This window comes from Globicephala melas, chromosome 17 (genome assembly GCF_963455315.2).
Source record: "Globicephala melas chromosome 17, mGloMel1.2, whole genome shotgun sequence".
Classification (NCBI taxonomy): Eukaryota; Metazoa; Chordata; class Mammalia; order Artiodactyla; family Delphinidae; genus Globicephala; species Globicephala melas.
Window position 1 is genome coordinate 26810295 of NC_083330.1, and position 27862 is coordinate 26838156.

A 27862-nucleotide genomic window follows, 5' to 3' on the forward strand; every position below is an offset into this window, starting at 1 on the left:
GATATTTTTTGACATGGGAGGAAAATTTTGGAAAATTTAGCAAACAAAGGGTTTTATGGTAGGGAAGAATTAATTCATGACTCAGAGAAGAAAAAGACCACATTTGGAGAGTTTTTTTTTTTTTTTTAAAGAAGCCCAATGTATTTTACAAATGAAAAGCACAATATTTGATCTATACTATCCAGCTTAAAATCCTGTCATTTCTGAATGGAACTCAGCAAGCTTTCCAAAATTACCAGATCCACTTTGATGCATTCATCTTTCTCAGTCAGTATTTCTAATCAGCAAATCTCACCTTAAAGTATGTATAATAAGTGGGTATAGAGTTGGCAATTCACCAAAATAAATATTTAATGATATTTTAATGGTTATTTTAAAACTTTTATTTAAATTGGGATTAATACTTTATGTGGTCAATGAATGCTGAACCAGAGTGCTTGAGAAATATCTTTGCTGTTGAAGCTCTCTATAGTGGATGTGTACTTAATTTTCAGAATTGTCCAGGCTAGATCATGTCTGGTAGAGGCATTTTATCTTAAATGTCAACATTGGAAACATTGAGATAAAGATCAGGGGCAGAAATCTGTGAACTGCAGAACTGTGTCAATTGCTCATTCTCAAACATAGCGATGCTAATTAATTCCACACAACCCAGATTCAAAGCAGCACAGGGAAACCGTCCTGATATTAGTATTGCACAAAAATGAAGAAAAATAGATGTGTTCAAGCTCCCAGAAAACTGATTCTTTAACAGGAAGCAATAGAAGAATCCCACTGCATCCAGCGATGGAATCTTTGTTCAAGCGATAGGCATCCTAACCAGATGCTAGGTGGAGTAATCCTTCTCTCACCCTCACCTTCACAATCCACAGCTCAGCCACCTGGGCTCTCGCGGGCTGCGCCGCCGCCTCACTCCCGGTGCACGTCTCCCCCTCTCGACCGCCAAGTGCTCACTCTCTCCCAGGGAGCACTTACACAATGGACTCACTTGTTTCCCTGGCACCTCTCCTTTGACTTCCAGCCCCAGCCCACAACTTGGGGAACAGTCTGGCAGGAGCCTCTTGCCATGGATCAGGGACCTTCCAGAGGAGCTTGGAAGCACGCGCGCACACGCAGACAAAACAAACAATGCCTGGTCCAAGAATGAATAAATTAACGAACCCCCCCCACCCCCGCCCATCGCTTTGAAACCTGAAGAAAGAAACCCCGGACCAGGTTGCCTAAATGAGAGGTTTTGTTTTGTCTTTCAAACTGCGAACATTCCTGTCTGACGACGGCAAAAGAGATGCTGTGGGTTCTGTTGGCAATAAAGATTGACGGTGGCTTTGCCCGTGACAACGCCCCCCGTAGCGCGCTGAGCCAGGTTCTCTGAGAACCGCGAGGGGGAAGCGCAGGTCTAGGGGGAGGGAATGGCAGAGGCCAAGGCAGTTTAGGAGGGATGAGAAATTGGAAATCAGGGGGGGGGAAAAATGACTGAGTTCAGTAGGGCTTTAATAGTGAAACTTCGGGAGAGAAAGGGATGGGATCTCTCCCCAGGTAACTACGCTGAGATGAAAAATAGATGAATACACAAGGAAGTGGCAAGCAACAACAAGTTTGAGGTGAGCAGCAAGTTGTTCACTTCTTCCCAGGCGTTTGATCAGCATCCCCCGAGCTGCCCCCAGAACACGCGCTCCCCATCGGAGGCGGCGACCGCGGCAGCAGCCTCAGCAGCAGCAGCAGCAACAGCAGCAGTACCAGCGGCAGCTGCGCGCCTCCAGCCCAGCCCCGCTCGGCTCCCCCTCTCGCCGGCGCCCTGCCTGTCTTGCGTGTGCGTGTGCGTGTGCTCAGCCACAGCGTGAGGGGCACCTGCTCGTCTGGGCTCACAGCGGAGGAAGCCTCGCCGGGAGCTGCAGCTGCTGCCGCCCTTGGTGCTGCCGCTCGCAGGCGCCGGGCTCCCCGCCGCCGCCGCCGCCGCCGCCGCCTGGTCTGCTGGAGTTGGGCTCCGTGGGGCTTCCCCTCTCGCAGCCTCGGTCCTTCCCGGCTGCCTGCAAGTCAGCCTGGCTGCGAGTCACGTGTCAGTGCCTGAGGCAGAGACTGAGAGAAAAAAACGCGCTTCATTCCTTCTTCCACCGCCATACTGTATTTTATCCTAAATCTCATTTTTATTCCAACATTTTACTCCCTCTCGGTGAGTACCTTCTCAGTGGCATTCTTGTCCTATTCTTTTTTTTGGTCCCCCTTTTTTTTTCTTCTTCTTTTTTTTTCCCACTTCTTTGATTACTGTTTATATTTGGGAAAGCTGGAGGAGCATGGTTTTGAGCCTTTTCCTGAATCCAAGTTTTTCTAGCATGCGATGGTTCTGTAGACAAGGCGCTGTGTCTGGGAGTCCGCGGCGACTGTGCCCGCTGGGAGCGACTCCCAAGTCCAGCAAGATATGCAACTGGTTTGAAGGAAAAAGCGATGTGAAGTATGGTGCCTATTTTTTTTTCCTTTGTAAAAATAAAAAGCATGTTTCTAACTCTTTTTTTTTGGCATACTCTTTTTCTGATAAGATTTTTGTATAGGTGGGATTTTACGGCAGTGTTTACAAGTTTGTGGTTTTGCAATACTGGTACAAACCACTGAGCAAAGACATGAATTTTCTATTTTTGTGCCCTTTTTGGAAGCCGGGGAGAACAAATTCGTTTTTTTCCCTCCTGTTTTTGATACCCATTGATAACATGAAACTTTTCTTGCAGCTGGTTACTGGGATTATTTTTAAGCGAATACTTTTTTCCTCCTTTAAATTAACTATGACTTTTGAACATCTGACTTTTTTAAAAAACCGAGATAATTTTATGAAAGATATCCTGATATCTATATTATCCTTTCTTCCTCCCCCTCCCCTCCCCGTAAATCAATTTTCAAATGATGGCAGTGGAAGGTTTTTTCTGGAAAAAAAAAAAAAATGAAGTGCGGTTTGGTTTCCTTGTCAACGGAGGATGAAGTGAACAGCTGAGCAGCTCGCAGAGAGCAGGTACTTGGTCCCCTTGGAGGCGTTTCCCGGGTTTGCAATGGCAACACTGGTCCTGGCAAAGAAATCTCTGTGTGTGTATGTGCGTGTGTGTGTTTTGTGTGTTTGTGCGCGTGTGTGCGCGCTCGCGGCTCCGGGCAGTGTCCGAGCCCGGGGTGGGGAAAGCCGTGCAGGGAGCTAGGGGAAGCCAAAGTCAGTCCCCGGCTTCGGGCTGGTTTTTGGATGTGCGCAAAATACCGTCCCTCCCTCGGCTGCGCCCAGGTCGTCTCCGCAGCGGGCGGCGTCGTGCGCCCCGGGCGTCGCCAGCCGGGGACGCGGCAGCCGGCGGGCCCTGTAAGTTCTCCGAGGGCCACTTGCAGAGCAGGAGGGTCGAGGGTCGAGGATGCGGCTCGGGCCGGCCGGGGCGGCCCCTACGTGCGCGCGGGAGACTGGGGGAGAGAAGCGGCAGGGGCGGCATCTTCCGAAGGGGCTGGCTTCTAGCCACGGGGCCCGGGAGCTCGAGACCTTTCCAGATCCCTGAGGATGGCAGCGGCCCCCGCAAGCTCAACTCCCGCGCCTCCTGTTTGCATCGAGTAAACAACGCAGTAGGTCTTTCCCAGCCTGTTTTGCCGGTTCCGAAGGGTTTGGCTTTTTAGCGGTGCTGTCTTTGGACTTTTTCTTTCCCTGTTGTGTTGCTTTGGTTTTAACTGCCTGGAGGCTTCCAGGGTGGGGGGAGATAGTTACTTTCTGTGATGGTCAGTTGGGTTTAATGTTGAGGACGAAACTGTTAGTTTGCATGAATGAGACTACACCCATAAGGTTGAGTGTTAAAGGGACAATGTGTTTTCCCTCTTTTTAACTACTTCATGGTGGTGACAAAGGTTTTTTTTTTTTCCCCTGAGAACCGGCCACAGGACAGGACTAGGGGTTGGTGATGGTGGTAATAGATTTCGGTGTGTTGATAGCATTGCACAGTACTCAGTGCTGAATGTATTCTATAGAGTTTATGGTATTTTATGATTGTCCTGTGATGTTTCCAGTGTAATCTGGTACTACTTTTTGGAGATGTACCACAGTTGGTAATAAAAAGCCTTTTCTGTATTTAACACAGTGACAGAATCTGCTGGAAAACTTGTTGGCCAAATAAATTTTGTGTTGTCTAGAGGCCATTATTTAAATGATTTGATTCTGAAGCTTTGTATAATTTGGATTCTGTTAAAATAAATATAAGGCAAGTGAAATAACTTTTACTTCTCAGATTAAGTTTTCTTGTAGGTTATAAAACTAGGCATAAAAACTAAATCCAATATACAAAAGGGCCCATAACAAACATGTTAATAACATACACTATGGATTTTCAAGCAAATATTTAAGTCTGCAAGCTCAGTTGGTGGAATGAAGTTTTATGCCTGTATTTCTTTACTCTTTGTGGTGAAAGAGGAGTGCAAGTGATCATTTATCTGCAGAAGATTAAAATTTATTGCAATATTTAGAAAGCTATATATTTCTAAATTCACAATGCACTCTCTCATTTCAGAGGTCTTCAGAAGTAGCAGTGTGAGTTACTTTTGTACCCAGGGTAGCTTTTCTCTGTTTAGAAAGTCCTGTTGCATGTATACACCAGACTTGATATCCTGAAGGGCATAGTTCAAAGATTTGACACAAATATTATGTAACGCAGCTGTAAATTTTGATTTGATTGCTGTGGTGAGCACTCTACTAAAATGCAGTTTTTCATATGATTTAAACGGCCAGCAAAAACATTTAAAAAGCCCCTTGCAACATTCTGTGTTTTTTAAATCATTTTTATCATAATAATGTATGTAAGTAGATATGCTCATTTATTTAAAAATGCAAGACAATGCATGTGTATAATATTTCTTTGTAGGGTGTATGCACTGTAAGTCATTTAGTTCTTTTAGAAGAGAGAGACAGTGAGTGAGAAAGAAAAACTTGAGTAATAATACCAGAATTTTCATTAAGAGGAGCACTTGCTTCCCTAAGATGGAGGTAATTGTGTCTCAAGATTGGTGTCTTAAGAATGTAGATGGTACTGTGTGATGTTTCCAAATGAGATTAAAACCATAATGGGGTGGAAGAAGATGTTCATAGGATTTCAAGTGGGAATAGATATTTAGTTGTGCAAGTATTCTGTAAATAAAGATCATGTTAAGAACCTTTAGTCATAGTAGGTTTTCATGGAATATTGATTGTCCATTATATTACATACTTATGTTAAATTTCTATTACATTGAAATTTTGAAATTTCCTCCTCCATGAATTATATTGGGAATTCCACAACTCTTTAAAAAACTGGTCACCTGGTCTGTGAGTGTTTTGGTTTAAATCTTTGAATGTGGTATCCTAGAGTTAGCACCGCCTACTGTTTTCTCATGGAAAAATAATATTGTTCTTAAATTCAGTAAGCAACCCACCCTGATTCTGATGAACTTAATCATGCAAACTACTTTTTACTGCTTACTGAGAGGAAATAAAAAGTGTTTCGCTGGGAGAGAGGGTTTGGGGTGAAGGTAGAGGATGAGGGAAAGAAGACACATAAGATTAAATTGGCTTCTGGACCACTAACTGACCTTAAATATTTTATTATCTGAATGCAACAAAGAAATAGTCACAAATTTTAAACAACCTGCTGAATTTGCTAGAACTTTTCTAGGGGATGCCAAAATTTGGACATTTTGAAAAATCCTGTATTACTGAATTAACTTTACATTTTTTGTCCCAGTCTTGAACATTGTAGAGAAAAAAAAACCCTACCTGGGGTTCTGTCTTGAGTGTGTGGTCTGTCCAAGAATTTTTAAATGGAGAAATTTTAATCATTAAAAGTAAACATTTAATTATTTCTTATTTTTATCCTTACATGATTATAAGCAAGCAAGTAGCACACTGATTTTTTTCTTAGTGTGCATCAAGCAGCCACACTGTGGTGGTGTTAGATATAAGGGGGAAAAGTTTCAAACACATATTTATAAAGGCACTCAATTGCAAAAGATATGTTGCCTTTTTAAAAAAAGATAGTTTATTTTCTCTAATTTTTATGAAAGGCTAGTGGTTAAAAGAGCTACCAAATTTGTGCAAAACAATGATGCTATCAGAATGTGAAAATAATGGAATAGAAAAAGAATGCACATACATTTGAGATACAAAAAAATTATATTTTCCTAGTTAGAAAAATCGCATGCTATGTGAATAATTGTTTCTTAACTAAAACAGTCATTTTTTTAAAGCAGCTAGCAAGAAGTGTGTGGAAAAGCTCCTATATCTGTTACATTCTTGAAAGCATTTGACTAAAGCAAATGCTTTGCTTACTGTTTACAGATATTGTAAGCACTAATTATACAGTGCATCAAATCGAATAAAACTCTACACTGGAAGCAGAAGAGAAGTGAAATGGGTATTTAGAATTGTTTACATGCTAAAAAGGAAATTGAAAATATTTTACTTACAATTTAATTAATTTATTCTCCTCTCTGACTTTTCAAAATTTTATTTTTAAATGATGATTAGCTGTGACTTTAAAAAATACAGCTATTTTCTTCACTTCTTTTATCATATTGCCATTAAGAAAATTCTATTTTGTGTATGAAAAACTGAGGTAATGTTGAAATGTATTCTTCAAGTTGTTTATGGAGCTCCGAAAGAAATTAAAAATTAATCTAAAAAATTCCTTACTGGTCTGAAGTTGTTGTTATTATTTTCTAATTGTTTCATTATTATTATCATTTGCTACTTCTAGTGACATGCATAAATACCTTTAAAATCCTATTTTCATAATTCGGTGTGACGTTTTAATAAACTTCGGTAATTGACAGTGGCAACAAACTTTCACATTAGTGACAATGAGGGCAATTACTTTTACTACATCATGACTTTGAGAACAATAATTATTAAATAAAATTTAAGTAATAGTTTGATTATTGAATGTACCAGAAACTAATTACATATTTAGCAAGTCTTACATAAATGTCTGTCATCACTCCTCTTTTTATTTTTAAGTCTTGACATGTAGAATACATATATATAACCCAGCTATTGCCAACTTTTAGTAGTTCTGCTTTTTCCTGTAGCTTTTTAGATTTTCAAGAAAATATTGGGGAATTTTTTTGTTGTTTTGTTAGACTCTTGTTAAATAGCAAACTTACATTGTGGAAAATTGATTTTGTGCTTTTCTAATTCTCCCATAAAATTAAAGGTTTTTAATTTATGTATGATGCAGTTATTCTGGGACTGCATTCTGGAAAATATAGAGGTGTTGATTTCCTTTTTCTTTCCATTCCTAGGCATAGAGAGGGCAGTGGGAGAACTTCAGTTAGTGTTTAGGATAAATGTCGTCTGGACTGTCCTTGGAGACTCCGCAGCTGGGGTCAGGACTGCAAGATTTATTTCTTGGGCCGTGTATAAATCTAAATGGAGAGGAGAATTTTAGCGGAGATCATAGGAACGTTATCCTGCTTTTCTGAAAGATGCAATGGAATGCCTCAATATGCACCTTCATATTAAAGAAAAACTAGAGATTTTACTTGCATCAATATGTTTCATAAAATTACATATGACTCATCCATCTATCTATATATTTTTTTCTTGCTCAGAATAATGTAGTTGAATATTTTGTTTAAACTTCAGCGGTGGAAATTAATTGCGTTTGTACCTAATTCATGTATTTAGAGAAAATATTTATACACATTTTGGTAGGCATATGCTAAATTATAACTGGAGCAACATATTTTTGAGTCAGTTTGGAAATTGTTAACAGGCTGGAGTAGGGAAAGGCTACTTTTTCATTAAATCAAGAAGAGAGGGAAAGAAAAGTAAGACTACATTTATTGATGTGTCAGATACATGCACTTCGATGTGTCCTTCCCCTCCATGAGTGATACCATCATTTTTATATTTTTGGGGAAACTGAAACTTGGAGAGATATGTAATTTGCTCAAGGCTCCATAGGTAGTAGAGGGACAAATGATAGGAGTGTCTGAATTGACACCATGTGTCTCTCCCTCTGTACAGGGATGCTCCATTTGTAGAGATGAAATGTTGTTTGTTTCCTTTTACCTAGCATAAAACAACTGCTATATATGTATTCTTGGTACATTATTTAAAATGACTGTATTTTGGTAAGTTTTTACTACTGAGTGCTGTGACCAGAAATAACAGAAAATGGCACCATTTACACAGAGACTCTTTACTGGTGCTGAAAGGGCCTTCAAGTGACCATGCCATCACACAGCTCTCCAGGACCGTAGGATTTTCTGAACAGACCCAATACGTGGACATTTGTGAGAAGCCACTCATGCTCTGTGGTCAGGACAGAATAGATGGTTCTGTGTCTATGGTGGCTTTGATGAGGTTGTGGGAAAAGCACTGCATAAATATTTAGTACAAAATGCAGTCTCTACTCTTGAAGCTTTTGCAGTGTGATGTGGAAAGTTATTCTTTTGTAAAGGAAAACTGAACAGCCAATTCTTTCATAACACAGTAAATCTATAAATATGGGTGTCTCTTCTGTCTACCAACATCTCACTATCAATATCTTCTCCACCTCAGAATTTCACTGTTACACATATTTGTATGTGACATTTTTCAAGCTCATTTTATCTGTTTGTTAAAAACATAAAACACATATAACTGCAAGATGTTATTTTAGGATGCTGTTTTTAATTGCCTCTTCAGATGTGTGAAAAAGGATTTTATTATTAAATAGTTTCCTTGGAACTTAAAAATAATATTTTTCAGTAAAGAATAGGAAATATAAACTATAGTAGAGGCAGTGTGAATGAACGTGACGCAATGAATTTCAAAGATGATGGTCAATCTGCAAGTCCATAAAATCAGTGAATTTGGAGGCCAAGGTGAAGGGACTATCAAATGCTGCTTTTGAGTTTTGGAATCTGGATATCTTGAAAACCAAGAGTATAAAACAAAACAGGAGAAAATAAAAATATCTAGAAGAGGGCCTGGTTTGGTTGGGGGTGGGAGAATGGTTCAGTTTTGGACATATCACTAACATGAAGTTCTAATATTAACCTGGATAAAATGTCCAATATGCAATTGAAATTCAGATCTAGAGCTGGAAAGCACACTGAAAACTAGAGAAAGATGTTACAAAATTACCTACATTAAAAGTTTAGGAGGCAGACATTTGGGAAACACCTGCATTTTTCTGAGTGGATGTAAAGGGATCTGGTTAAAGGCAGAGAAAGAGAAAAAGGAGGATAGCCACTGAAGCTTGGGAGGAGTGTGTGTGTGTGTGTGTGTGTGTGTGTGTGTGTGTGTAGAGAGAGGAGTGTTGTTCAGCAAGGCTGATGTTGTATAGGCTTGAAGGAAGATGAGATCTGAGAAAAAGGTCCTTGAATCTGTGATTAAAATCTATTAATTTTAAGAAGAAACTAAATGAATGAGACATATTAGACTTAAATAAGTGAAAAAACATTCCATGATTCTGGATATGGTGTGACAGCATCATAAAGAGATCAGTTCTCAAGATTGTATGTGTCACATTCTTATGTGGGGTGTGTGTGTGTGTGTGTACATGCATTTGAGCATGTAACATGACTAAATAGGACGACCAGTAAGAAGATTTTCTGGAACTAGGTAAATTGATTTTAAATTAAATATAGAAGAAATAGAAAAAGCAAGAATAGCTAGGGTAACTCAGAAAAAGAAGGGCAAAGGGGGCTAAGCTATCAGATATTAAAATATACTGTACATATTTTAAAAATAGATTTACTAACTCTGTCTCCTTACTTCCAAGCAATGTTTCTTCAGCAGCAATGAGCACATCTAGTGCACAAATTATGGTTTCTAAATACCATTTCCCACTCAAGGGGACCAAACTTTCTGGAGAATTTGCTGATTTTAAGTCCGGGCAGAAAAAGTATAAGATGAGCCTGGGATCTCTCATTGTGCCAGGAAGTGAGGAAATGACCCCAGACAAATAAGGTTGTATAAACCTTATTTGTAAACTGTAACTGTAGATAGGAACTAGCTTGAAGAGCCTCCCAGTTGCCAAATTCAGATAAATTTGAATATCAGTGGTTGTTGGTTCCCAATGTCAGGTGAAATTAGAAACTGGCCCCTGTACAGGGAGGGCAAAGAGAGACTGTAGAAAGAGGCAGACTACTCCAACTTGGTAGGTGGCAGTTTTAATAATCAGGACAACTTATGTACAAGGCTTTTCTTAGGTGGCTGCAAGGCAAATCGATTTCTGCATCCACGCACCAGGATCTTAAAAGTTTATTCAGATTTCCCCCACTCTCTGAAAGTGGAGCGTTGCCGTGAAACCTTTTGTAAGCCGAAGTGGTGTAAAGAGAAGAAGCAATTACCCTAGGACACATCTTGCTAATAGATGCACAAAATAAATCAGGATAAAGCACAGATGCTCACAAACACAATTAAAGGTACGGGGGCTTGCTGCTGAGATGCTGAGTGTAATTCCTGCAAAGGGAACTTGGCGGTGCCACTCTCAATGCTCTGGTGTGTGCTGTCTCTATGAGGCTCGATGCAAAATAATGAATGCTATTTTCGCTTCTTGATTTTATTCATAAAACGAAAATCCTCTTTGGATTTCTTTCAGTTAGTGAAAATGGGTACTAATGCAGGTCTTTAGTAAATGTGAAGTGGGAGAATCCCTGTATAGAAGCCTTGATGGGGTTCAGTCATGTAACCAGTCCAGATGTTCTTAACAACACATTACTTTCTCAAGACTGAGTCCTGGAAGTGCCTAAATATGCATTCCAAGTGTTAGTGGAAGAGGGTCTGGAGACCCCTCCTCCCGTGGGCCTCGGTTGTTGGTAAGGACGCAAAGAAGAATTTGAGGTCTTAACTGTTGCAAGAGAGTTTATTGAAGATACGGAGAGAACAGAGAGAACACCTCAAGAGAGAGGCAGGCCAGGCCAAGAAAGGCAGTGGCCCGGGAGGGCTGGGGTATAGAGTTTTTAAGGCAAGGTTGTTGATTGACAGTTTTGATTGACAGCTGCAGGTTATATAACAAGAGGCTCTGCTGCGCATGTCCTTCCCATAATTCAATCTGTTATAATCAGATGTATGTATTCGTAGAATATTTATGAACATTTAATGAACCTAATGGCCGCCAAAGTTTATCTATGGACATGATAGCGTGAGGTGTGTACATGGGCCAGAGTGCGGAAGGTCCCTCCAGTCGGCCAGTGGGGGATCTTTCTGGTCCCCTGACTGTTTTGGAGTACTGATGGGGGCATGTTTGGGGCCGGGTTGGCAGATTGTTTGGCAGGATTAGGCGGCTATGGGGCGCACCACCTCTTGTTGCTCAGGGCTAGCTTCCTGCCTAACACAAGGACAGGAGAGGGGGTAGGAAGCCTCTGATTGTTTGGATCCTACTCTAGGGTCAACCAGTGGTCACATCCTCTCAGTGACCTCCTCCAACAAGAGTGACTGTAACAGACTGTAAAACATTGAATAAAGCCCATGAGTCCATCCTGATACTCTAAATAAAAAAAAAATATTAATAAATCGATTCTGAAAATAATATAAATTGAAATAAATGGTTGGCTTTCCTATTAGGAGGAACTCTTGTTTAGTTGATGAAGGACAGCTCTTCTTTACAAAATATGTAAGTGTAAGAAATGCGAGAATTAGCTGTTTGTAATTCACATTGAAATAAATGATTCAAGCAAGAATCATCAACAGGTGCTAAAACCATTAGTTACAAATATTTTGGGGAATAACGTGTTCTCCTTGTGCTCAAGGATTACTTTTTTTTTTTTTTTTTTTTTCACTGCTGTGGCCTATCCCGTTGCAGAGCACACGCTCTGGACACGCAGGCTGAGCGGCCATGGCTCACAGGCCCAGCCGCTCCACAACATGTGGGATCTTCCTGGACCGGGGCATGAACCTGTGTCCCCTGAATCGGCAGGCGGACTCTCAACCACTGCACCACCAGGGAAGCCCAAGGATTACTTCTTAATTGCATTTGGCATTTACCTTAAAGAGCTGAGTGATCGAACCCGGTGTCACTAATAGCCTGAGGTCATAAGCCTCTTGATGGATGCAGTATGAAGTCTTCAGAGCCATTTGTGAAATATTGTTGCCAGAATGTTTTAAGCTGAATCTAAAACCTATTTAGGCTTAACTTCTAATTTACAGAAAAATACAGGGAAAGTGGAAGCTGTTAAACTGAACCATGAGGAAATAATCATACAAATTCACAGGGCTTAGTATTTTTCATGAAGATACCAGACATGTGGCCTAGTCTCTTCAAAAGACATTATCACTGTGGGGAGACTTTTCTAGATTAAAAGAGACTAAAGACAACCAAATGCAGTGTTTGGAGCTTTATTTGATCTCAGTTTTTTTAAAAAGGCTATAAAAAAGATCAAATTTTGGTAGAATTGGGAAAATTTGCACATGGGCTAGGTTATAAGTGATATTAGGAGATGCATGCTGAATTAGTTAGGGATAAATGCCATGATGTTTGCAACCTAATTTCATATAAGTCATGGTAAAGTGTGTGTCTGTAAATCAAATCATTTGTTAATAATTTTTGAATCCAGGGAGTGATTATTCAGATTTTATTGTATTATTCTTTCAAATTATCTGTTTGTTTGAATATTTTCAGTAAAAGTGTTGAAAAGTCTGTTAGTTGTCATTGAGAAAAAATGTGCATATTAGGGTTAAATACAAGCAGAAATCCAGTTGTCCATGTTTAAGGTCACATGGGCTCTTTGAAGATATGAAGACAAGAAGTAAGTTCAGTTAAGTGTTAATTGTAGAAATGAAATATTATTCACGGAGTAATATTATTGGAGGAGGGATTATTTTTAAGCCATAATAAAGGATCTATGGATGTGTATTTACCTTTTTCAGGATGGAACTCCCTTAGCAAGAAGAGATAGAGGTATTGGGGGAGGAAAGTAATTTTCAGGAGCAAGTTTCAGAATGTTCTAAGAAGGTTGGTATGATCAGTAGTAGCACAAGAAGAGGCTGGTCACATCTTAGAAGAGGAAGGGAATTGTATCAGTTTGTTAGTTAACTAAATTCATTATTTATTCAGCCCTGTACTGGAGGATGGGGACTCAGTGGTAAGTAAGACTAGTTAAGGACCCTGCCTGCAGGGAGTTTGCCATCTAATGATTAGTTTTCTCAGGTAAACTCAAGGTGGTAGGTTGAGATTAACTAGCATAGGGATAGGAATTTAGCAGAGAATATGCAAGAGGTCTATACAAAGAGTCTACAGCCATAAGGAGGAAGTTGGCAAAATTAACCATTTGTTTTCACTAGCTGACACAATTGCATCACTCTCTCTAGCAACGCAACATGTAATTTGAATGGGTCAACAAACAATTGATTTTTCCTTGATTAGGAGATTAGCAAGGCACGCATAACGTAAAGCAAAGAGCTGGGCTTTCTAGGTGTAGTAGGTATTTTATTGCAGACTGACCATAAATCTGGGCTGGGGAAGGAGGCAAGGGCAGCTACAGAAGATGAATCGACTAAGAACAGAGAAGATTTGGGAGCCTGAAGGTCAAAATGAAAAGTAATAGTAAGTTCACTGTTTTTAATAGGATAAGAGAGGTGCAAGGATGGATGGTTTTGATCAGAGGAGAATATTGTATTTCGAGATTTTGAAAGTGGAGCACAGTCAAATGATGACACATTTCAGAGTTTGGGAAGGCATGCAGCTAACTGAGGCAGTTGCTGCTGATGTTGAGAAGTTGAAAGTGTTGTGAGGAGAAGCTGAGTGTTGAAGGGGTCACTTTTAACAGCTTTTAAAAGTTCATAAGGGGATGACAGGGAAAAAAGTGAAAAGGAAAACTTTGAAACGTGCTAAAAGTGTCAATGACATTCTTGGAAGTTTATGATCAACTGATGCCATAAAGGAATTTTTTTTCTTTTGTGACTGATGGGATTTTAGTCCTTTCTTTTGGAACATTATGAAAGCTGTATATATATATATATATATATATATATATATATATATAAATATATATATATACACATATATAGTATGTCTATATAGTATATATATGTATATATATATACATATATATGTATATATAGTATGTGTGTGTGTGTGTTTATCTTGTTTGTGTTTGATTAGAATTATTAGGTAATACAGAAATAAATTCTGCAATGATACTGCAACCCAAAGTTGAGTGTTATAAGAACATAACTGATCAAAACCAAAAATATAGAATACTGCAGTTCAGTACTTTCTAAATAGAGCAATAAATGACTCATATTTAAAAGAACATTATAGAGTATCTGTTATATATTTTGGAGTTCAGTTCAAACTCCTTTTTTAAAATCAGATGTCCAGTTGGCAGGTAGATAGACAGTAGCACTTGCTACTGCCAGTTCTGTTGCTGCACTGCTACTGCTTCATTCCATTTATAGATCATCCCTCCTGGATCAGACTGATTGCTAAGTGCTTAGTCATGTTGTGCCTCATCTTTGTAACACCCTGAAGGAATTTATTATTACCCTAGATGGTAATATCAGGAGGAAATTGAAGATCAAACAAGTGACTTGTCAAATGTCCCACTGCTGTCAAATGGCTGAGTAAAGACTTGAACCCAAGACATTTTGGCTTCACAACTTGAGTTACACCACTGTGCCTTATTTAAAAGGTGGAGAAAAAGGGATACTTTGATGTGTACATCAATAGGTCAGTGACATTTGTGTAACAAAATAGACACACTCACAACAGCTCCCTATGTACAGAAGATTTAAAACCACACAATGCTTTCAGTTGGAACTGTGCTGCTATATATGTTCCAGTTCTTGTTTTCTCAGAGTCTTCCGTAGTGTTTCTGCTCTGGGCATAATTGGTGAGATTTTGAACACTTGTTCGTTCATTCAGCCAATATTTGTTGGGAATCTACCAAATCTAAGTCACTGCGTTTTAGAGATTTAAAGTTTCAAAACAAGACCAGACATTGGGCCTACCCTCATGAACTGACCGTCTACTTGGGGAAGGAAATGGTACATGTGAAAAGTGGCAATGCATGAAGTTATCAGAATTAAACAAAGTAACAGTGATTACTTATGGTTATTTAGGTCATTAAGACCCTTGAAAATTTTGGAAGCAATGCTTCTCCCTCTTCTCCAATGACTTGGCAAGGTCCTCAGGTTGGGAGATTTGACAGTACTCTCTTGACATTGTTATCCAAAGTCAGGAACATATGGGAGCGTACAGGGGAAATGTGTAGCAGGAAAAGTGTTATAAAAGGGCCAAGGAAGAGGACAAAAGCAACACAAGATTTAGAGAGGGCTATCTGGAAAGAAAATTGGGAGATGACAGGAATGATAGATTTTTGAGGAGCAAAAGAGGCCAGCAGAAAATTAATATGTGTGTGACTTTGTATTCATGCACATTTTATGCCCTAAAATAGAGTCCAGTGTTTGGCAAAATGAATTTTATTTTGGAATATGTTGAGATTATTTAATATTTCAAATAAAAATATCTTATCAGAAACAAATATTATAAAAACTGTAAAATGAGTTCAGAAATATCTATGCTTTTTGCTCTTCCAGATAGACAGTATAGTTTTAGTAATAGTTTAGATTAGTGAACCAATAAAATATGAGAACATTTTGTTGTATTTAATTTCTGAACCCATACCATCATGTTTGCAGTCTTTTTATTTCAGAATCACTAGATCTTCCTTTCCTGTTCCAGACCTCTCTCCTGACATTGTTGCAGCTCTAGAAAGGAAAAATGAAGAAGAAAAAAGAAAAAGTAAGAGAGGGAGGAGGGGAGATAGAGGAAGAATGCATATAAACTTTCATTATAACTCTGTGTGTTATTACTGCCTACAGGTTGTACCTCTATATTTTTACGTATCCCTGATCAATATCAATTTTTACTTAAATCAAGTTACTCTGCTTTGTCTTCATCTATTATTTACTTTACAAAAATGTCATCTTTACAAAAATGTCATCTCACCATACTGTGCTCCCCAAAGTACCACTGTGACATTTTGCTTTTTTATAATATTTGGTGAATTCTTAAATGTATCTTTTTTGTGTATACCATATGTTCAACTACTGTCACAAATTTCTTCACAAAGAAAGATTATGTGGGTATTTCCAAAATCATTTCCAAAAATAATTTACTCTTAAAACATAATTTTAGTAAGCAAAAAGAGTATTCACTATTATTAGGTTTAAAAAATAATATATAATTGCTATTTAAATTCTTACTATGGACTAGGCAAAGAAAAACATGCCTAGGTCTCTGAGGTTCCTTATTTCTGTTCCTATTTTATAGATAATAGACTGGGGAATGGAAAATCAATGAGATTAAGTTACTTGCCCAAGGTGACAGAGCTAGTAAGTAGGAGAGCCAAAACTTCAGCCCAGGTCAGTCTGATGAGAGGCTCTGAATTCTAACCCACTAGGTTACTGTCATCTCATAATATATGCTGTGTTACCTAAGATTTTATTATTTACAAATATGACCCTTTGTCTTAGTCTGTTAGGGTTGCTATAATTATACCATAGACCAGGTGACTTACAAAGAACAGAAACTTTTTCTCACAGTGCTATAGGCTGGGAAGTCCAAGATCAAGATACTGGCAGATTCAGTGTCTGATGAGTCTTTCTGGTTCATAGACAGCTGTTTTCATGTTTCATCCTCACTTGACAGAAGAGGTGAGGGAGGAGCTCTCTGGGGTCCCTTTTATATTGGCACTGATATCATTTATAAGGTCTCCACCCTGTGACATAATCACTTCCCAAAGGCCTCACATCCTAATACTCTCATATTGGGGGTTAGGGTTTCAACATACGAATTTTGAGGGGACATAAACATTCAGTCCATAACAGTCTTTCATCTGATGTTGATTTTTTTTTTTTGGCTGGCAAAACGTGTGTTGACCCCTTAGCATGTCTTCAAAGCCATTGACCTCAGATAATGTTCTCAATATACAGTTATTGAACAGTTGCTACCTTGATTCAAGCCAGCTAAAGTAACAACAGTTTATACGTTTTACTCCCATCTCTCCCTTATAGCTCTTGTGTCTAGTGTCTCAGGGTAAGATAAACAGTTCAGGATGAGGAAGGCCATATGGCTGGAAATCAACTGTATGAAGCCCTTTCCTGTTCAGGACTTAAGGACTGATCTGTTTAAGTTTGAATTGGAGAGGATTCTAAAAATATTATAACCTGAAAATACTGCACAATCCCCCTCCAACACATATGCAGGCTGTTTGGAAGAGAAACCCCTGCCGCTCTTTTACCTGGATGTTTTATCTTTTCAATATGCCTTGATTCCACTACAGCACATTATTTGAAGGAACAAGTAACCTAAATTCAATGTATCTTTGGTAGGGGATGTGGGGACTAGAAATAGCAGAGCTTTTCTAAAACACTAAGTTAGCAATAAAAAGAACAAAGAGAAATCCATAATTTCAAGGCATTTATCTTTGTGCATATGCCTTAAAAAGTGTGGTCTGAGAAGGAGAAAAATAGCAAATTACAAGTTTTAATCAATCCAGCAAATAAATGATGAGTATTATGTTAGTTTGCTAGGGCTGCCATAACAAGATACTGCAGACTGGGGGCTTAAACAACAGAAATTTATTTTCTCACAATTCCAGAAGCTAGAAGTCCAAGATCAAGGCGTCAGCAGGTTTGTTTGTTTTGGGACCTCTGTCCTTGACTTGCAGCCTTCTTGCTGTGTCCTCACATGACTTTTCCTCTATAAGCTCACATCCTTGGTGTCTCGATCTCCAGTAATACTTGGTTAGATCTGACCCATATGATCTCATACTACCTTAATTACCTCTCAAAGGCCCCATCTTTATATACAGTCACATGCCCAGGTACTGGGGGTTAGAACCTTAACATGCAGATTTTAGGGACGTGTGATTCAGTACTTAACAAGTTTCAAGTATTCTAAACACTGTGGGAAATACTAGGAAACTAGATCACAGTTCTGGATTTCAAGGAGTTTGCATCCATGACATTAGTGTGTGGATGATCTGGAGGTAATTCCAACCTTTCTCATGGTACCTAAAATTAGGAGACCTCATTTGAGTAGCTGGGGAAGTGTTTTTTACTCAGTCACTCAAAAACTACTCATTTTTGTGCTTTCCTGGTGGCGCAGTGGTTGAGAGTCTGCCTGCCGATGCAGGGGACACGGGTTCTTGCCCCGGTCCGGGAAGATCCCACATGCCGCGGAGCGGCTGGGCCCATGAGACATGGTGGCTGGGCCTGTGCGTCCGGAGCCTGTGATCCGGAACAGGAGAGGCCACAACAGTGAGAGACCCGCGTACCGCAAAAAAAAAAAAGACAAAAACAAACAAAAAAAAGCTACTCATTTTAAGGGGCACTTTTCTTACTAGAAAATTTAATTATTTCATCAAGACTATCTACATGCGACACTGGAAAAACAGTTCAGTGGGAGCATATGATTAAGGGTTGAATCAATGTTATAAACATTCAAATTAGAGGACAATATGAATTTAGGTTTTTAAGTGAGTAGTTGAAGTTATCATTTGATAGAATAACTGACTGATGCATTAGGAATAGGGAGCACAAGTTTGGAATTGTCTCTGTGGAGGTGATATGTAATAGTTGAAATGCAAATGCATGAATCTGAGAATAGGAAATAGTAGGCAGGGAAGAGCTTCTTGTATAGCATTTATGTCCAATGTTAGTGGGTGAAAGCAAGGCAAACCAGTGAGGAAGTTGGAAAGATTGTGTAATTCTGTGGAAGCTGAGGGAGAAATTATTAAGGAAAATTGGTCTATCAAAAATAGAGTCTATCAAAGTAGAGTTCACAATTTGCTGTTTAAAAAGGTTATTAATACATTTAATTTGTTAAAGTATTATTAGGAGCAAAGATTTTAGCTGCAAAATCCTGTTAGCAACTGTCAAGTATAGATCAAATTCATCATTTTTCAGTCAACAATTTGAGTTTCCCTTATGTATGGTGGCAAACATATCCCATGACTCTGTCTAAGGAACACTGAAGTTGATTGGCTACACAAAGTTCTTTTCTGTAAAGTAGTAAATTGTGAAATCAGTAATGAGAGTATTTGCATTAGAAAGTTGTCATTACTACAGGAACCAAAATCTTTTAGAGTTATTATTATTATTATTATTTTTACAAAATAGTAGTTTAAAAAAAGTCAGAATTTTCTATCTTTATATCTAGGTAAATCAGAATATACTAACAAATTTAGAAAAGTTATCATGAGTTATTATTTTCTCCTCAAAATGTAATTAGTACATCAATCAACCTTTTCAGACTTACTCTCTGAGCTGAAAGAGCTTAACTGTGCCTGGTAAATTTTTTAACTAGTCAGTTCTTTGCATTGTTGTACTTGTGATGGTTCTTAATACCTTCAGGAGGAGCATGGGCTTTCCAGAAGGAGGGTTCTCAACTCCTCAGGAAGGGAGAACCTTGGAAGGGCCTTACAAGTGCAGGCACAAGGACCTGTGTGTAATTCCTGCCCTGGCCTTTGTGCTCAATCACACTTTCTTTGAGCTTCAGTTTCCTCATCTGTAGAGAGTGGCATTAAATTCCTTTACCCTGGGCTTCCCTGGTGGCGCAGTGGTTGAGAGTCCTCCTGCTGATGCAGGGGACACGAGTTCGTGCCCCAGTCCAGGAAGATCCCACGTGCCGCGGAAAGGCTGGGCCCGTGAGCCATGGCCACTGAGCCTGCGCGTCCGGAGCCTGCGCTCCGCAACGGGAGAGGCCACAGCAGTGAGAGGCCCGTGTACCGCCAAAAAAAAAAAAAATTCCTTTACCCTGTCTGATTATTGGGATGATGGACAAAAATGAGCACTTAAATAGTGTTATTCAAATCTATTATTTATTTAAATGTGTAATTTCAAAAAAAAATAAGGAAGTTTTAAATCAGGGCTCACAAGGCTGAAATTGCTCTTTTTTGACATAAAAGCGTTCTCGAACATGGCTACCTGAGAGTAGCAGCCCTGTCTAAATATGAAGTCTTTTGTTTCTAACATTTTGTATCTAGCAATCTGGGCGGAAAGAGATAAATAAGAAAGAAGGAGATGGAAGATCGTATCGGCTACATGAAGTTACCATCCCTTTGGGAGTTATGCAATGCTCTGCTTTAATATTTATTTATTTATTTATATATTTATGGCTGCATCGGGTGCGGGGTCTTCCGTTGCTCTGTGCAGGCTCTTCGTTGGGGCGTGCAGGCTTCTCTCTAGTTGTGGAGCGCGGGTCCCAGAGTCCGTGGGCTCTCTAGTTGCAGCATGCAGGCTTAATTGCCCCACGGTATTTGGAATCTTAGTTCCCGCTGGACCACCAGGCGAGTCCCATGCTCTGCTTTAATTTTGAATTAGAGAAGCTTGTTGCCTACACACACACACACACACACACACACACTAATAGTAATAAATAAAAACATTAAAAATGAGTTAACTAACAAATATTGCAAATATAGTCCCTCCCCTCAAAAAGCTCTTCATGTCAGATATTACAAGGAGACTATTTTTTCAGGAGGTATTGTCTTTTGGAAATTTGCTGACATCCAACAGATTCACATGCAGTTTTCAAAACACCACTGCTTACTGAACAAAATACACCGCTGGCTCTTTGTGAGTATCCTTTCACTGGACACTTTGTGACCCCAGTTATAAACTCCATGGAAGCTTTTTGGTTTAAATCTGGTGTATTGTGAAAAGCACACCTTTCGAATCAGACAGATCTGGACTCAGATACCGATTGGCTTTGCATCCTAATCTTTGAAAGCTTTCTTTTGTCATCTGGAAAATGGGGATGATAATATCTAACTCTAATGGCTGCTGTGAGCATCACCTTTCATAAACTGAACCACCACATGGCAATGCTTTTTATAAATGATGGATTCTGTCTTTTAACTCAGTGGCCTTATATCGAGTTTAGAAGCATCTGAGAGCAGAAAAAAATCCTCTGTGCTCTGACTACAGCTTTCAGACTCAGATTTCTGGGGATTTATGGTGGAGCTTGGAAGTCTGCATATTAAAATTACCCTGGTTTTATTTTAAGGTGCTATTGGGATGGCAACCAGTGTTATAATCCCATCAGGTAAATAAAAAACGTTACAAAGTAGATTTAGCATTCTGGTGTAGTGTTCCTTTACCTTGCCACCCCCACCTGTGTGTGTGTGTGTGTGTGTGTGTGTGTGTGCACGCGTGCGTGCTTGTGTGTGTGTATATGCACGTGTATATGTTCCAATACAATGACTATTTCTGAATAGGCAACTATCATTATTTGTACAGTATGCTGCTTCTCTGTACTCTCATCTTATTTGCTTTTGGTTGACAACTTAGGTAGTGTGATTATGAATTAATGCAGCTACTTTTCTCCTATGGCAAAACCTACACAAAGGCAGTTATTAAAGAGGAGTATGACAACAACATTGGAATAAGTGTATATCTGTGAAGCTGATAACTTTGGATTGACAATACAGACATCAGGGTAGATATTCTGATATGTTTTAAAAATGAATCTCACTTCTTTATATGCTCTCTAGTTTTATAGCCTCAGAACTGTACAAGCTTAGTCATAAATATACATATGTGTATATATATGTCTTGTTATTTTTTATAATTTAAAATTACTTTTGCAGAGTCTATATTAACAGCTGATAAGCCTTTAAGTCTTGATAACATTTTGATAACTGGTATTCAATACATTATAGATTTCTCACAATGGATATTTTTTACCAAACTTCTTATATTACTATACCATACTATAAGCCTCGATAGAGCTAGTGGCAGCACGAACTGCTTCTCTTTCTCAATTAATGCATCGTCCATAAGAAACATTATTCCATTAGCCTCCAAGAAAGACAAGGCTACTATGATGTAAACAAAATATATACAAGTACTGATTGAAGAATGCAAATAGAAATGGAGTGTACATCATCTGCTCTTCTGAGTCATTCCCTCTACCAGAGCAGAAAATGGAGAAATGCTCATAATATAGTACTGTGCTTCGTTTTACTCATTTGAAGAATCCAAGTAAGGTCATGGGCCACTGAAAGTTTATTTGTAGTTGGCTCAACATTTTTTATTACATTTTATTTTCACAATCTTAGTTCTTTAAAATGAGACTCTGTACTGATCATGCTTATATGAGAGACACATGTACATAGATTATCCACTTTGTTTCCATAAATTGCAGCAGCAGCAGCAGCATCATAACCAACTTTGCCTGCCTAAGGTGTGCTTGGCAGTGATATACAATGGCTAGTGTAATCTCCATGTTGTTCATGTAATTCTAGTGAGTGATAATAGAGTTGTGTATGATGTTAAATGTTGGTTTCTTCCTTAATGTATTTTATAATTTCATGATGAGAAGTAAAAATCAGCACTAATACCTGAATACAACCATGTGCCAGGTATTCTGTAGTCATTGTCTCTAGTATTGACACGATCCCTGAAAGGTAGGTGTTTTATTATCCCCATTTTATAGATGATGGAACTGAAAATTTAGGTCACTTGCCCTACGTCAGTCAGCAAGTAGCAGAGCAGAGATTGAAGCTGAATCCAGCTTCTGTACCCCGACACCAAAGTAAATCTCAGAGACAGTTTTGGGTGAAGTACAGAAGACCAGCTTTATTGCTTTGCCAGTCAAAGGGGGCCACAGCGAGCTAATGCCCTCAGAACTGTGTGTCCCAACCTGGAGGGGCTAGTGAGGAGTTTTATAGTAATGGTTCAAAGAGGATGTGATCAGCTCGTGATCATTCTTCTGATTGGTTGGTGGTGAGGTAAGTGGGAGTCGGCATCATCAACCTTATGGTTCCAACGGGTCTGGGGTCTTTAACTGTTTACTTCTCCCACCTGGTGAGGGTTTCAGTATCTGCAAAATAGCTCAAAGATTTTGTTGTATTTATCCTTCGATGGGGAACCAGGATCTTGCCCCAAGGCTGCACTATTGTTTCTCTTTACTGTTTGTTTCCTCCCTTGTCTTTTTTTTTTTTTTTAATAGTGATCTTGGGGTCTTCTTATTTTTTTAAAATTTTTATTTTATTTATTTTTGGCTGTGTTGGGCCTTCGTTTCTGTGCGAGGGCTTTCTCTAGTTGTGGCAAGTGGGGACCACTCTTCATCGCGGTGCGCGGGCCTCTCACTATCGTGGCCTCTCTTGTTGCGGAGCACAGGCTCCAGACGCACAGGCTCAGTAACTGTGACTCACGGGCCTAGTTGCTCCGCAGCATGTGGGATATTCCCAGACCAGGGCTCGAACCCGTGTCCCCTGAATTAGCAGGCAGATTCTCAACCACTGTGCCACCAGGGGAGCCCTCCTCCCTTGTCTTGCATCCCCTCCCTTCCCTATTTAACAATTGTTTGAACCTGCTGGTTGGAGCTCAGGGAAGGTCTTGGAGGCTGAATGAAACCTATTTCCTTTAATTAAAGAGATGGGGGACACAGGAAGGTTTTTGTGCACAGGAGCCCCACGGGGTCCTGCTTGGTGTCAAGATTTGAAAATATGTCTGTGTGACTCCATACCTGACCTCTTTCTTGTAAACGATACTGTTTTATTATCATAACCTCCACTTCCGGTTCTGTTACCCAAAGATCATAAGAATTAGAGTTCGCAGAGCCCCTTAGTTATTCTCTAACAACTCATCTTGATTTGAAATGTGCAGCTACTAGCTTTCTAGTCACAGCTTGGACTGGGGCCTAAAATGGTCTATTGAGTGTTTAGTTGTATAAATGACTGCAGCAACTTGCCCAGCTTCTCCATCAAGCCACTGAATAGTAATGTAATTAGATCCAGCACTTAGATTTTGCTTCCTCCCATGATGTTTTTATCATTTGGTGATTAGATTACAATGTCAGTGATTAGCATGCATAGTTTCCCCACTCTAAGCAATAAGAAACTCTGCATTCTATGTTTCAAGTTGGCTGCTGGGTTAATCCACTAACTGCCTGTACCTTGATCCACAATGATATACTGATGAATGGTGATGAATTCCATGAAATGCAGGAAACTGTTCTGTTGGCTGACATCAAGATGTGTTATGATTTGATATGGCTGTGTATAAATGTTTACACTCAATCAGAACCCAGGAAAATATGTTTAGAATATAGAAGAATGAATTCATGGAGCTGGAGAGCCATCCGTAGGGAAATCTATGGAGACAGTATAATAATAATAATATTAACATTCTCAAAAACGTATTCACTACTTGTCTATTTGCCAAGCAATATTCTAAGCACATTGCATGCATTAATGTCTTTAGTTATCACAAAAGCATTGAGGAAATCGAAGTATAGGGAAGGTAAGCCCAGGTCACAGAGTGGCAAAGCCAGGATTGCGGCTCAGGCAGTTTTATTAAAGACAGATTCTCTTTGTATTTTTAACAGTTTTATGGAGATATCATTGACATATAAAAATCGTGTATATTTAAGGTATATAACTTGATGTTTTGATATACATACACACTGTGAAATGATCACCACACTTAAGCTAATTAACATATCCATCACCCTAAGATTCTGTGTTCTTAACCATTGTGAATTCTGTCTTTCAGAAAACCTCACGTGGATGTAAATGTAGTTCTGAGTAAAAAAATGCAGATTTACATGAGGATTTCTAGCACAGAGATGAATAATTCTGAATATAAATTTTGAGTAAAAATATTTTTTTGTGAATTACATAGTGTTGTTTCCTGACAATAAAATGGAAGTTTCATATATTTCACATTTTATTTTTTTAACATGAAAAATGCTATCATAGCCTTCTGTCTTGCCGTAATGACAATACCATCTTTTGTTTCTTTATGTTTTATTTTTTGAAACCCATTTCCAATGAGTAAATTGATGTGATCCTCATAACTCGTTTGTGTTTGGGGGCAGGTGGTGTTTTCTAAATCTATTAATAAAGAAATTAATCACAGAGCTGTGTAATGAGTAGCACAAAATCACCAGCAAAATGAATCTGAGGCTTAGAATGAGAGCACACATTTGATCTCAGAAGAAGCAAAGGCTATTGCATCATCCAAATTTTGATGAAATAGCTTAAGACTTCAAGAAACAAGGTTTTAGTAGTTATATGTGGAGCTATAGGTGGAGTACAGGTAGCATAATTGAGGTAAAGGAGGTGTGAGAACTATACAACTAGAAATGTTCCCTTTGAAAAACAAGACATGATTTCAGTATCTCGCTAAAAATATACTCTGTGAATATATGAATATGTACTTTAAAAAGATCATTATTCTCTTAAACATGTTTTGTTTTCAATTGTCTTTTCATCTTTTGAAACAAACAATTTTATTGGCAATTTTTATCATGAAGAGTTTCATAAGAAGATTTAGGTATGTAACAGAAATGACATTTCAGTAGTAATTAAGTAATAAAAAGTTCAGTAGTAATTAAGTAATAAAAAGTTCCCCATTTACTTCAGTCTACCAAAGTAGTCTACCAAAGTAGACATTCTTCTCTATAACATGCTTCAAGAATCATCTGTGTTTCCTTTTCCTTACTTTCTGGGTTATTCTCAAAATACAGATATAACTGGTAACTGTCTTATTGTGTGAAAATAGATTTCTGCATATAATGAAAAGTTATTTTATATTTAAAATGACTATTATTTTGAAACAATGCATCAAACTTTATTTAAGCGATTCCCATGTTTCTTAAATTTATTTTATTTGGAATAAATGAAACATGGATTCCCATGTTTCTTAAATTTATTTTATTTGGAATAAGTAGGTTATGTTTTCCTCAAAAGGAATTTGTGTGTGTGTGTGTGTGTGTGTGTGTGTATGTATTTCTGGTTCAAGATACAAGTAAACACTTATAACACTGACACAAAATGCAAATTAAAAATCAGCTTTCATAAATCCATACTTGTAATTTTCAAAATAAATCCATGACATGATTTTCATGTTTCCCATTATTATACTTTAAGGAATATAATAATTGCATATTTGTATTTAGATTCTATTCTCAGAATATGTACCTGAATGTTCACAATTAACATACATACACTATGGAGTTGTGTACAACAACTGTCGCTGTATGTACCATGAATGTCCTCAGTATATATTGTTAGTGTAAGAAGGATTTCTTTATAAATAAAAGTATGGCTCTTTCACTGATATTATTGGAAGTTGAATTAAAAAAATGTTCGAGTTTAGTAAAAAATTTTTTATTGTTAAAATTCCCTTTTTTTCCCTAAATTATTAACACTACCTCAATTTTCTTTGTCTTTAGCTAATTTAATTTTCTATGGCTGTGGTCCATTATTATTATCAATTGTCGCAATCTGTACCTAATACTTTAGGCCTATTATGTACAGAATATGCTAAATTAGGCTATTTTTAAAAAATTAATTAAGTAATTTATTTTTGGCTGTGCTGGGTCTTTGTTGCCGCGCGCAGGCTTTCTCTAGTTGTGGTGAGCAGGGGCTACTTTTCTTTGCAGTGCGCGGGCTTCTCATTGTGGTGGCTTCTCTTGTTGTGGAGCACGGGCTCTGGGCATGCAGGCTTCAGTAGTTGTGGCATGCAGACTCAGTAGTTGTGGCTTGCGGGCTCTAGAGCACAGGCTCAGTAGTTGTGGTGCACGGGCTTGGTTGCTCTGCGGCATGTGAGATCTTCCCGGACCAGGTCTCGAACCCGTGTCTCCTGCATTGGCAGGCAGATTCTTAACCACTGAACCACCAGGGAAGCCCTAAATTAGGCCATATTACAGTTGTTACCCTTGGGTGGAAAATATAAGGCAAGGTAATCAGGCAGCATGTAAATCAACTTTGAATAATGAAAATTGATAAATTGCACATAAGAAATTTGTATTATTTCATATACATAAAATGAAAGTAGAATGTTGGTATGTTTTTATGTTCAAACTTTCTCTTTTTTTGGCTGCATTGGGTCTTTGTTGCTCTGCATGGGCTTTTCTCTCTAGTTGTGGCAAGCTGGGGCTACTCTTCACTGTGGGCTTCTCATTGCGGTGGCTTCTCTTGTTGTGGAGCATGGGCTCTAGGTGTGCGGGTTTCAGTACTTGCAGCACGTAGGCTTGGTAGTTGTGGTTTGCGGGCTCTAGAGCACAGGCTCAGTAGGTGTGGCACATGGGCTTAGTTGCTCTGCTGCATGTGGGATCCTCCCGGGCCAGGTATTGAACCTGTGTCCCCTGCACTGGCAGGTGGACTCCCAACCACTGTGCCGCAGGGAAGTCCCCAAACTTTATTTTTATTTGGGGCATTTATGTAGATTGAGATGGAATGTATATTTGTGCTTTATCAAATTTATATAAACTAAGTAGAGAAGATACTGTATTTGTATACATCTTCATATGCATGAACACGACCACATATTTACCAAAAAAAGGCTATTGAACTGAATATTTCTAAAATATGCAATAAAATTTATTTTGTCTTTTCAGCAGTCTGTTAACATTTTCAAATATTGTGAAAGAAGTAATTTAACATTTTTACTATAATAACTACAATAACATATAAGTGGTGGGTGTATATATATATGAGAGAAGAATTATTTGAGACAAGAATCGTTTGAGACATTTTTATTGAATTGTATGTTAGCCTTCTTTCCAGGAAAAAAAGAGTGTGGTGTGATTAACTTAGGGCTACTCAGAAGGTGATCTGTGGGACCACAGTTACTTCACCAGTGTTTGTTTTGGGTCTGCCAGGAGACAGAAACTGAGAGTTAATATTTAAGAAGCTTTATAGCAAAATGACAGAGTAATTTTTACCTATTGAGTCTGATAAACATTTTGGCTTTTCTTTTTGTATGTAGGTTTTATTTCATTTTCCTAGTAATTAATTTTTATTTTATCAGTCCACAACAGATTAAGGGTGGGGAGAAGGGAAGACTGGTTCCTCATTACAGGGTTTAAAAAGCACTGATTTATCTGATTCATGATTCCAGCAGTTCAAAGTACAACCAAAATAAGATTTAAAGTTT

At 38.6% G+C, this 27862-nt stretch overlaps 1 protein-coding gene across 4 annotated transcripts in view; it reads left to right on the forward strand.

The window, feature by feature from the left end:
- Positions 1 to 1829: 1829 nt before the first annotated feature.
- Positions 1830 to 27862, forward strand: part of RALYL (RALY RNA binding protein like) — an 822798-nt gene continuing 796765 nt past the window's right edge. Inside the window, exons 1-2 of one of the 4 annotated variants that reach the window (XM_060287608.1) lie at positions 2055 to 2170; positions 2900 to 2998. The gene's annotated coding sequence lies outside the window, so the exon portion shown is untranslated. Of the gene's footprint in view, positions 2171 to 2899; positions 2999 to 3127; positions 3329 to 3368; positions 3580 to 27862 lie in introns of those variants that run through there. The other 3 variants (XM_030839201.2, XM_060287610.1, XM_030839203.2) reach the window with 3 other exon arrangements.